A 13,581-nucleotide genomic window follows, 5' to 3' on the forward strand; every position below is an offset into this window, starting at 1 on the left:
TGATTTGCAGTGTAGTGTAGAAACATCCTCATTCTTACAAAGCTAACTACTGCTAAAGATTATTCTAGTAAAAAAGATGGACAGTAGTTTTCTATATCCTGTCTTCAGCACACTGGTCCAGGAGGTAGAACTGGAAATTCACTAAGAAGCATCACTAAGGAGAGGATGGAAAGAACAAACCGCATAGCTATTTCAGCAGGGCTATCATTTTTAAGTCAGGGTACTCTTCACTAGAAATGCCTTCTTGGAAATTTCCCATTAAACCTGTGTATAGTGACTCATTTCCAACCCACAGAAACCAAAATTACTCTAGATTTTCCTAACTTTAACCAGCAGCAGCAGAGTAAAAAGGGAAATTTGGCAAGCAAGTAATCTCTATATTTATGCTCAGTGAACCACTGTTCTGTATGAAAAGGAAGTAAACTGAATATCTAGTCTGATCTTCACTCTATGTCAACAAATTTCTCTGCTAACCAGCTACAAAATACTTCAGATCTTCTTGAGCAGCAGATCCACTAAAATTCTGAATGTGGTTTTACAGTAATTAAAGCCAAGTCATGAAAGATTCAACTGTGCAGCACACTACACAGATGAATCTGCTTCCATATTTCTGTTTTAATTTTCTTTTTAATAAAGGTTTGTGTGAGTACATTAAAAAAACCACAAGAAAAAGAATTGTCCATGCTTGACAAAAAAAGGCAAAGAACAGCCAGCTAATGAGGCTGTACTTTCTTAGTGAAATGATGAAGAGATGCCCTATCAGTATATTTCTACTCAACTTTTGTTTCCCCTCACGTCCTTCAGGTACATAGTACCAGATGAAAAATTGCATGAGAAAATTCTTGTCTCAAGTTTCAGACAGTCTTATTCACATCTGAATTTAAGTAGTCTGATTAAAGGCTGTTTGTCCATTTTTTATAAAACCACTTGAGGTTTCCCAACTCCATTTAGAATATTTCTCTATGTCCTGTGTTAGTGAACTAATCTCATTTACATATAAGCCTGAGATTGCTCATGTGAGCCCCAAAACAAATGCTTTCAGTCTTGTGAATGACAGATACCCTGTGCAAGAGAATGGTTATGAATTGAGAGAATGAAAGAGGAAAAATCACTGTAAAACATTTCTTACACAGTCTATTAATAATAGATAGTAGTTTCTAATTTATTTTTAATTTAAATTTTAAAAAAATATTATCTTACCCTTTTTTCTTGTCTAATATTTCTCTACATGTTGAATGCTCTAGTCATCATAGTACTGACTGTATCCTCACAATGCATACACAAAGTCTAATTGAAAAAAAGTAACAGTGTAAGGAGAATGGAGAAAAGAGGTAAAAAAGAAAGTCACTCTTAAGGGGAGAAAGTAAAGTCCTTCTTTTTTATTAAGTTTGCAAGAGAAGAGATCTTCCAGTCTTTTTGACTGCAGAACAACACTTTAGAGTGTCTTGAGCAACACAGATAAAAGAAAGACACCTTTAGTGTTTTGATTTACTCAGGGGTATCACTAGCTGAAAATGATAAAGTGTCACAGATCTCTATTTTCATGTGGATTGACACAAGAGATGTACATTTCAGAAACTGGCTGTTGTCTATGCTAGAAGAATGCTTAATTTCACAGAGTAGAGGCACAGAAATCTCTTTTCCAAAATGTCAGCAGGACAACAGGATCCATTTTGGTAGATTTTCATCCCTGCCTCTAGTGATGACACCTTGTTGTTTGAATAACCCTATTTCAAAATGTGTAATCAACAAGAAATTTATTTTTGGCAATAGTCCTTTGTATATTAAAAATGGAAATGCTGAATTGTATGAAACAAATTACAGTGTCCTCTTTGTAGTAGTAGCCTAAATAAAGTATTGTGACTGGACATTTATATTTTTCAACAGGGAATTTTATGTCCTCTAAAATAGGGAAAAACTGGGCTAAACAATGACATAAAAAGCTATGTGAAGGAATATCCAATTATATTTCATTTAAAGATGAGGATATCCTTTGTGATGACAACATGTTACTGTCTACCTTTTCTTGGTAAAATTTCATACATGTTCGTTTACAAAGGGTTTTCTCTTGTGGGATTTCCTCAGTAGCAAGCTAGTCTGATATTATCCTCAGCAGTAGTTCCCTGAAGAAATAAGTGTGCAGGGAAGGTGGTAAATCAGTCCAAGTTCTCGCAGTGTTACTTTCCTGCATAATTCTAGAGGATTTAAAAATGGCTCGGGTTTCACAGCCATAGATATTGCAGGACAGGGAGGAAATGTTCAGAATTGCCTCAGGGAATTATCCTTACTTTTAAGAGAACATAGAAGCATTCACTGAAGTGGATTTCTGATGGCTAAATCCAAGGATGGATCCTAGGCTAAATCCTAATACCTCTCTGCTCAGCAAAGTGTTGTTTTCCTTTTTCTGGTTTAGCTCAGAAATTAGACTGTTCATACAGGACACAGTAGGTCCCAGTCACAAAGGCCTAATGGAAATCTGTCCAAGAATTTAGTTCCCCAAAGGGGTTTACTCTTCCTGCCCAGTCACTCCTGGGACCCCCATCCCTAACCACGCACCCAGGGCCCCTACCAGCCTGGGGCACCATCCTGAGTGATGCTGTAGAGATGCCTGGCTGCTGCTCCAGCTCCCTGAACTCCAGCTCTCTGTAAGTAGCTCTTCTCCTGCAGGGATCCTGGCACATGCATCACGGCTTGCTCCGCCCTACCTACAACCCTCTCTCTGGGACAGATCTTGGGTGCACATTGCAGGCTGATCTCCAGCCTGATCAGGAGCATCTTTGCCCTTTGTGTCCAGACCTTGTGGAACTACACAAATTGATTGAGGGCATGGCCAGCCTGACTTCACTCTGCCTTGAGAGAATGAAACCCAAATGTTATTATATGGCTTGCCTCCCCAAGAGCCATGTGCTGGGTTTCTTTCTTTGTGTGGGTTTATGAATCTGCACCCCCAACTACTGAAACTGTACCTCTGTGCAAAATGAACTTGAGTTTCATCAGACCAAAGAACCTACTGGTGAGGAAATATCTGAGCTCCAACCTTTGATCTAAAGATCTTTTTTTTTGTGTTTTACAAGAAATAGTCCTGAATAAAATGGATTAACTGTCTTTTATGCATATCTTGATATTGACAACGTCCTCCATTTCACAGGGAATGTTTAATAAACATATTCTCACTTTCTTATTTTTCCTTGTCCTTTGCTTTTCCTCTATCCCAGATAATCTTTTCTATATAGAACCAACAAGATGAGAGACACTTCCTGCTGCTGTAAATAAACTATCTTGTTGAGTATTGCATTTGCCAAGGAGATTAGAGATGAGAGTTTGTATTCCCTGAGACAGAAACTGGCACTGACCCTAGGTCTCTCCTGTTCTGGGGAAATGAGTTAGCCAGTGAGGTATTTTATAAAAAGAAGAAAGCAGTACAGCATCATCACTGACAGGGAAAGATAGATGAAAGAAGGTCATCCTGCTTTGTTTCTGTGAAATAATTAGTACTAAAACTAAGAAAGACTGTGGATTTATTTTTTGCTGCTTATTGACTCTACAGTCTACGAAAATGCAATCTCTGAACCTTTTCCTTTGATTGGGACGTAATGCTCCAATATTAGAGCATAGGAAAAAAAAGAGTAGATTTTAAGCTAAAATCTTTCCCCTCAATGATAACAATTTTAGAGTCTCTAGCCTTTTACCATCCAGTTTTTTAATAAATAAGAAAAGTTGGGAGGCATGTTTGGGGAGGCATGGTTGGCAAGGCACAGGCTAAATATGTATTAGTAACTAAAAAAGGCCAGGGACTATTCTGACACCCTGAGGGTAAATGGAATGGCAAGGCTTGTTCATACCACCTTGTTAATACAGTTCTTCGTTTGTGATATATCATTTGAACTTGTGCCTGGGCTTTGGCTGGGAAACAGTTCTCTTGTGTAATATTTTTGGTAAGTCCTATTGTAACAGACATAGTCACTCACCAGTGTGGTGCCCTTGCTCCATTTCAGACTAGCCATTGAGAATACATATAAACAATGCAATCTGTAAAAATCAGGTTAAAATTAAAAAAATATAATAATTTAATAGAGTTTAAACCTGGCAAAATCTGCTTTTTAGAGAGACATATGGAATCATACTGTAACAAAGCTCCTGATTTCCCTCGATTCCTGAGCACAACTTCACCTGTCAGAAGTGGAATTTAAGACATTACCCCATTTTTTTCATTTCTCTGTTAATAATTCTATAATTTTTTCCCACTCAAAATTATGTTGAGATCAAAAAATGAATATAGTTTGCGTGTAGATTCAAGAACCTTTTATTATCTTAAGTTTTAACAGCCCAAAAAAATACAACACTAATAGTTCTAATACAAAGTTTCTTAAAACTTTCATTTCAGGATATTTACAATTCTTGTACAAAAAATTGACTGCCCTTTGTGATCACACTTTTACATCCCTCTGGGTGTTAAGGATGATGGGGTTAGTCTTCAAGTAAAATGAAAAGAATGAATGAGAAGGGCGTTCAGGGATGAGCCACCAGGTTCCCTTATTTTTACCACAAATTCCCTGACATTGATGGTGGAGATTTCTTCCACCTGCTCAGTCATGGATCTGCTTGGAGTTATTTTAATGTGTTCTTAAAAGACTTATTGACCTTTCTTTCTTTCATTTTTGACTTTATCATGTATAGTTAGACAATTACAGAATCAGCATTAAGCTACAGCAAAATAAGCCACTGCAGAAAAAGTGTAGAACTACAGGAAAAAGCCCTTCTGAGCCTTGCCTTACACTTCCTTGCTTTTAAGTTACAGGTGAAACAAACTCACAACAGCACATGACAATTATCAGTAAGTCCCAAGGCCGAAGTTAAATCATTGTGAAGCCTGTAGCCTACTGCTAAGAGCATTAAATTGACTGAGGGAACTGGCCTTTCAGTTAGCAGATTAATAAATTTTTTTTAACTCCTTACTCACTACAAATAGTAGAATTGCTACCAGCAGAAATTCAGGGACTAAATATTGGCTATAAAACACTCACGTACCATTTTGTGTCAGCCTGTCACTTAAGGACTTTAAAAGTTTACAATTTTAGTCATATCTGTAGATAAGTACACAATTTATACATGGAAGAAGATACAGCTGATATGACTGGATGTTTTGGGGTTTTTTTCCAGTTCTTTCTTTGGGGGTTTTTGGAGATTTTTTTTGGTTTGGGTTTTTTTTTCCATCACAAGGCACAGCACTGGATGAAAAAAATTAACAAGAAAGAAACAATACATAGGGACAAGTTTATATGTCAGATGTCATTGAAATTAGTGGTCCTGATTCTGTTTCAAATTGCAGAGAGCCACACTAATCTCGCTGGAACTTCTCTCTAAGAAATGACAAATCATAGGATAATTTGTTCTACGGGAAAATTATTATGTATTCAGTTTTCCATGATTCAAATAAAATTTGCAGATCATTAATTACAATTTATTAGGATCCTTGATCAATGTTTGTGCTGTCTATTTTGACTGACTTTCCTAAATTCCCATTAAAATTGCACTGGGTATTGACTGTATACAGATTATATAGTTTAGTCCAACAGTTTCAAAATATTTTAGCTGTTAAAAACTGTGAGACAAAATAACAAAGCTGATGAAATAATACTCATATGTCCATGTACACCTATCACCTACTTCTATATCAACAGTATCAGTACTGTGACTTCAGAGAATCAATTCATCATCCATTACTCCTTTGTTTGCAGCTGCTAATTAGTTTTTTGGGGGTTTTTTAAACAAAACTCAATTAAATTCAATATTATCAACATTATTTTTCTGCATATATGATGAATGCTTTCTTCACAGAGACAGTAAGTAGTCATGAGAGGGGTAGAAGTGAGTTTTGTGTTGGAATACAATTCCATAATATAGCCTCTTTACTACAACGTGATACATACTAAATATTCCAAAAGTCCATCTTAAAATCATGCATATTTTTTCATTTAAATTATTTTAAGGTTGGCCAATGTCTGAGATTGGCACACTGTATGGTGTTAAAAATCTTTAGTGATTTCTGCTGTCATAGTAATTGGCTGCAGACCCAAATCAGTCAACAGCAACAAACTACATACCCCATCCCCAACATGGTGTTGATCTCTAAGGCCTTGCATCAAAACTTCGTGAAAACTCTTTCATATTAAAAATATATTTCCAAATACTTCTGAAATTCTCCTTACAGCACAATAAGGTAACATTTTTACAAGAGAAGAGATGATATTGTTGCAAAAGAGGACAGTCAGACAGCCCAAATGAAAATAGATGATTGAATGCTGGAAAAAGTATCCTGGCTGAAGAGTTAGACATGCTACTTAAACTTTCATAACAATGTAATGACAAAGAAGAACCCATTCCTCTAATTATTTTATAGTAATACTAAACAATAGTCTGCCTACATTTTAAAAATTGAAACTTTTTTTTCCATTTATTCAAATAAATGAAAGCTACAGCTATGTGGGTGGCTGCTGTCCCTTTATAAATACGTGAAACTGACCTCAATATTTGGTGTCTTCTTAGTAAAATTGTAAAGTTAATATGGAAAAACTGAATATACATGTTCCCTTATTTCTAAAAAAACCCCAACACCCACCGTCTTAACAGCCATATTTTATAGCATCACAGATTTTCTTCTTATCTGAACTTTTCATATAAGTGTGATTGCTTTCATGGACACTGAGATAAGAACCTGAAAAACTCAAAATAAAATCATTTACTCAGCGTTCTTAATTCTAGTGGAGATTAAGTGTAAAAAGTGGTATTCCTGGTTAAAAATGTGCAGATGATGAGTTTAATCAATGCTCATAGGTGAAAGCAATATACCATTGGAGAGCAAAAATTCTGTAGAACAGTAGCAACAGAAGGTGGCTCAGTGGTCGCATTTGCACAGGTGGCTTTAAAATATGTTCTGTGTCAACTATCTAAAACCTCAACCTGCTTTCATTGAAGCTGATGGCAAAATTCCCATTGAATTCTGTGGGGACATGAACAAAGTTCTTATTATGCCTTCAGAGAAATTAATCAGCTCTTCAGTTCTCATATAATATACATATGCAGCCTATAGTTAGAAAATGTCATATAATTAGTGGTTAGAAAAACACTTGCAAAAGTAGACACTAACTGAATATCTGATAAATTTAAAAATATTGATAGTCGTTGTTTTCTTTGAGCATTTATGTTTCATAAACTGCAAGTGACTATGTGAGTCATAGGAGTTTAGGAAGTATTTTTCCTATTGTTAACATTATGCAAATCTATTTTATGTTGAGTAATGCAACAAATTTTTATTTGGGATTTCTAAGTCTGTTAAAAGAGAAGACATAAGGGAAGATACACTATTAGACATAATTAGAGAAGCGGAATAAATTATAAACTGTAAATTGAAAATTGAGATTGTATAAGTATTTTCAGAGCTCAGCCCTGACTCTAGGTTTGTCCAACCACACCAGTAAACAAATTTTTTTAGCAACAAGTACCAAAACTGTATTATATCTGCAGTTACTTTTGTATCATTTTTCTGCAGTATAATCCAGTGGAATTTGGTATCATTCCATTGCTTTGTTGTAAGTATTATTAATTATTCTTCTGTCATTTCAGTAAACATTCAGATAGTTGATGTTGCACACTTTGTGTGCTTTGCCTTACCAGTTATGGTGGTTGATACCAAAAGGACTATCTTTCCTTTATAAACCATTTCTGTAAAGTAAATAGCTTTAATAATTTATGCTTTTACAGTTTTTGTTGTTAAACACTGTGCCAAGAGACTTAAGCTACAAGTGAGTTGTAAGTATGTGTTCTTTAGTCCTAATTGTGAGGCAGCAGGCTTTCAGGTCTCTGCACACCAGTATATATAAATAATTAATTCCTTGGGTTGTCCAGGAACATTCCAGTCAGCCACCTGCATAAATTAACTAATGGACAGGCTTGAGACAATGGACCAACTTGAAACCAAGTGGCTGACTGATCAAACCTTCACAATAACATATTTGACTTATAGTAACAGAAGCCCTTCAGATGGAAGCTTTGGATAGTTTGGCATCTCCTGCTGTGTCTAGTTCAGTTTGGATGCCTGGGTTGATTAACATTCTGTGTGGAGTCTTCAAAGGACTCACCTAGGTCATTCCTGCTACAGACATGACTGAATTGTGTGTAGGTAAGACACTTGCAGACAATGGAAACTCTTCCTGCAGAAATAGTTGCATAGGACATTTTTTTGTATGTGGAAGTTTAGGAGATGTTTTGTGTGTATTTTAAATGTATCAACAGTGATGAATTGTGATGGGTTAGTTACAGAGGATGACTGGAAATCTGAATTCTCTGTGCAAATATTAAACCACGACAAGATTCCAATAAATTAAGTTTTTCCTGCTTTTTAACCAACAGTGAGTATCAACACTATTAATGAGTTAGTAAGATGGTAACAAGGACCTAATGACATTAAGACTCTTTAAATTATTCTTTCTGGCTTGAATCTGCAGAAGACACAGTTTTCCTGCTTTTCTCTAGGTGCCGTGCCGTACCTGTCTATCTCATGTTGCCTCAGTTTGTAAGTTGTTCCAAAGAGTACTGATTTTGCTTAAGCAACAGTATAGAGCTCCTAATGTTCTTTTTGCAGATCTGAATCGTTCTCTAGGTTCCACTGCCTACATGCAGGGATCAGCATCTAAATATATTGATTCCCACTTCTCATGTCCAGTCAGCTGAACTGCTCTTCTACACTCCACAAATGCTTGTTTTGATATCCATTGAGTAGAGCAGGAGCTTATACACCTACATTTAGACACTTCATCTAAAGTGTCTAAATGATCCCCCATGTCTAGTATCAAGTGACTCAGAATCTGCATAGAAGACGTGTTTGATATCTGATGGGTGTTGAACATAATACTGGGAAAGAAAATTATATTGGGAACCAGCTATTGAAAACTGAAGTTAAATAGGTACTGAAAATAATATTACGTTTTTAACAATAATGGCAACTGTCTATTGAAAGACCTTATTCTGGCAGATCTTTAATGAGAATCAGACATCTCTTTTGAAGAAAACAAATTCTTGTTTTAAATTTTTCCACTTCAACTGACTTGTTTAGAATAGTTGTTGCTGTGTTTTTTCTTCCTTCATATTTTCTGGCAAGTCTAAGTTAATTAAGGATCTAAAACATTTTGTTATTGCTATTTTCATGAGGATACAGCAAATCTTTTGCTTATCAATTAAACAAAGGGAAAATAGTCTTGTCAATCTGGATAATGATTCTGCATATTGATCAAACATATTTCTTATTAGATTTTTGAGACAGAAGACTGCCGTTTAATATCTAATGATTATTCTTATGTCAATCTGAGCAATGATAATTAGAGTGTGATTAACTCTGTGATTAAGATCTGTGTCTATTTCTTTTCCTCAGATGTTTTTGCCAAGTTATCTCTCTGGCTGAAGTGCTGGTACAAATTGCTGGTACAGATTTATCACTTCTTTAAAATCTTGTACTTAATGATTAAATGCCAGAATTTTTATACAGCAGTAAGTAATATGAACAAGAATATTCTGACTGTGGTTGACATTTCTAAAGGTTTTTCTTTTCTTTGGACCTGTCTAATCTTCCACATCCATTATCCTGTACTTTTAATAGTACCCATGTATTGTGTCTTAACAATTCCTAGGTGTACTCAAGGTTCATGAGCAGATTTTTCAGCATCCTTTGGGGAACTTTGAATTCATTGCAATTCAATCAGTGAATGGAAGCTCCAGAAAAATACATGTTGGACAAGCGTACTATTATCAGGTTCTTTTCAATTATAAGGTCTGAAATGTTCTTAAGTACTTTAAAGCAGGACATTGGTAACCTTCCTAGGCTGACGCAGGCTAATATAGAACACTCTTTGCAACCATCAGACTTGAGACAGCTAAGAGTTCAATATCACCAAGCTTTGGCCTGAAAAAAAATCCTTAAATGCCTCCAACTGGTCATTGTCATACCTGTCCAGAATGATTTGAATGAGAAAATGGTAGATTTGGCAACTGCTGACTGCCTGTCTAGACCTAGAACCTATACAAAGCAATATCCATCAGGGGAGCATTTTCTGCATCATTTTAAAATGATGAGGACATTGTGTTTATCACACTCACAGATAATCTAGTTGGAAATGGAGGCAGAAATTTGTGTGGATCACGTGTTTTTCCTGTGCCTGCTTTATTATTGTGTAGAAAATAACAAAGATCCAGGGTATATGAAGGAAAAAAAATGAGGGCACATAATGAACTGTTGTGTGATGGGTTCTAGGTTCTCAACTCTACTTCAATGTTTATATGTTTCATAAATGGGGACCAGATATAAAGGAGAAAAAAGAGAGACAGGGTCTTAAAGACACTGTCTTGTTTGACTAAAATGTAAAGCCATAAGAAAAGTAGAATTGTAAAAGATGACAACAAGGATTACTTATGAGGATTACTTTTGTTTTCAACTATTTTTAAAACCTTTAGACATCTTCACATTTCTTTTAAATAATTTTTGTGAGCTTTCTTTTTAAAACACAATGAAAATTCTGGCAGATGATGTGTAAGGTGCGTTTTCTCTTTTTTCTAGATGAAAAAAGCTTGAGAAAGGAAGGGGAGGATAATTTTTTCTTTCACTTTTGATATAAAATAGCCATAGAGTATCTTCTTCAAATATTTACTGATATGTTCTGCCTTGCATTTCCCACTTTCTACTAATGGGTTTATAGAGAGTCTGCTTCAGTCTTCTGGTCTTACTACCACTTGTGACACTGTGAACACAAGACTTAAACTCAGGAGACCTGGAACCTTCTCTTGGGTCATCCATTTCACTGCTTCATTTCCTCGGGCAATTGCCTTAACCAGTGCAGCAGCAAATTTTCTCCCATTGCATTTCTTGCTATGACTTAAGGTTTTACCAGGTAGGTACAGACAAATCTTGTAGCTGCTCAGTGTGGAGAAGGAAGGACTAATAGGAACTGGCCATTAATCACTGGTCTAACTTAGTGAAGAGCAAAAGAGAGGTCTGAACGCACAAATCAAGAAAACCAGCCACAATCTTAGGAGGGTCAGCTGAACCTGTCCACAGTGTGCAGGGGCAGCTACCCTCAAAGAGGATTCAGCCAGCAGACAGATCACAGAAGTACCCACGGAATTTTTTTCGAGTCAAACCAAAACTATCTGAAGTTGCGTTTGTGGGGATGACTGAATTGCCAAGAAGTTTTTTGCCTGACCAGCCTTTTGACAAGGTATGCTATAAATATGAGTTATGTGCATGCATTTTCTCAGTTAATTCCATGCATTTCTGCCCTCTAATTTGATCAGCACTGTCAAATAAATAATAATTTGAAGATGGTTTGTAACTCATTAGTTACTCCTTTGGGTAACAGGGGCTCATTAGAACAGGTGTGGTCTCCCACCATGTATGCATGTGGTATCACATTCATCATGCTGGAAGCCTCTAATCACTAATGTTTTGCAATTAACAACCAGGACTAAAGCAAGAGTTTAATCCCGATAAAAAAAATTTTTCCTTTTCCTAAATCCGTATTTAATGGATCTTAACCTGATCTCATATACAATAACATCACTGGGTAGAGGTAAAGGACCTGAATCTGATCACATTGTCAGTTTAGGAAGCTGTTATGTTCTGAATGTAAAAAATCCCAAACCTTCCATCTCCATCAGGGCTTGAAATACACCCTCTGAAATGAGAGGTAACAATGTCTGTTAGATATATATCTACCCATCCAGCTAGTCATCAATGTTTCTGGAATTATACATTAGAAAAAGATACTTTTCACCATGAGAAGTAATGCAAAATAATAATAATAACAAAAATGTTTAGAATATACCCCCCCATTATCCTCAGGGCTGTAGCTACTTATGCGCTCAAAATACTTTTTTTCGAAAACATTGCAAATGGAATTAGATTCTCAATTCATGGTGTCAAGGAAGGCAAAAAGCAAAATGGTATCTGGCTTCAGACTAAGGCTTTGAGAATTCAAATGAGCGAAATGGACCAGACCTAGGAGCAGTTATTCACTTTATGTTGTACAGATAACAGCAAAAGCAGAAGTAATGCAGGGAGCTTTTCCCACAATTCTCTACAAAATTAAAAAGTTTTACAAGTCTGTCTGTGAGCTGATTTCATTAGGGTGCCTTTAATTTAGAACAAAGTTCATTTTGTTAGCCTTTAACAGACTCTCTTAGGACAGTTTGATTTTGACTCACAACAATGTATGATCTCTCTTGCCAGGGCATTCAATTTCTTCTCAAATTAATTTAAACCCTCCCTTGTAATTTAAAATTTTTATTTGTCATTGTCAATGTAACATCAATTATTTTTGGCTCTGCCCTCAATTTGGCTGCAAGAATCAGTCTCTTGGTACTGTTTAAAAACTTGTTAGGAATTTTAGGAAAGGATACTGAGCAATCTAATGATAATTATTTTTGTCATTGTTAGCTTGAGTAATCATGTAGCCTTTGTAAAGAAGTCTGATAATGGTCCTATATTCTACAGGAATATGAGTTGTATAAACTAAAAACATAAAATGTGACTTGGTTGGGAGTTGCTAAATAAATATAGGATATGAATTAACATGAGTGGAAACTCTGCTTTGTAGGCAGGAAAGTTAATTTTCATATCTTTGTTTTGTATCTCATGAACATCAGAAACTCATTTATTTTCTCTCATTATTTTTTGCCTAGATTGAATTTTCATAATAATTTTCTTTCCTTATCAGAAGTTCTAATGTAATAGTTCCATAACTACTTAGCAAGAAGTCTGATAATGGCAATACTCACTCTTATGTCCTCCTCAGACTCCATATTGATGAGAACAAAGTCCCTTCAGATGTGTCACTCCTTCTGTCAGTAGCTTTTTTTGAATGTGGCTATGACCATATGTGCTGACTTAATGAATTATGAGCAGTGTGATTATATGCCTGCAGAGAAGACAAAGACTGCAGGATGCAGGATGCCTGCGGGATAAAGTTTGCCTTCATTAAAAAGTCTCAGACATATAACCAAATGATGGATTCATTTTTAGGATACCCATAGTAAAGAAAAGTTCAGTGAGTTCATTCTTTGTTCTAGAGAACTTATTTTTAATAAAAACAGTTGAAGCTAATATTCCTTTCCCACAGGGGCCCACAGTCTGTCAGCAAATGCATTTCTCCCATGAACCCCACAAGTTTTCAGTGTTACAGGATACAGTCTCTGTGGTAAACAAGGTCACTGGTTCTTACTAGACAGAATTTCAGCCCTCAAGGATCCTCATTTAACTAATGAATTTATAAATTAATAACGTCTTTATTTCTTTTCTGAAAAAGAAAATATTTAGATGGAAAGGAGAAGAAGGTAATAAAACAGTTACTGAAATTTTCTGTGTCATCAGGTGCAGATGGATTTAGCACTGCTCAAAATTTCTCACAAGTTTAACCAGGGGAAGCCTAGAAGAACTTCACCCTAAGAAATCAGGATCTATCCAGGCTGAAAACTTGAATAGTCATGCTCTTGTGGCACTGTTACATAAGAAGAAGCAGCGTCTAAATCTTTTTGGTG

The sequence above is a fragment of the Corvus moneduloides genome, chromosome 4 (assembly GCF_009650955.1).
Source record: "Corvus moneduloides isolate bCorMon1 chromosome 4, bCorMon1.pri, whole genome shotgun sequence".
In the NCBI taxonomy this organism is placed as follows: domain Eukaryota; kingdom Metazoa; phylum Chordata; class Aves; order Passeriformes; family Corvidae; genus Corvus; species Corvus moneduloides.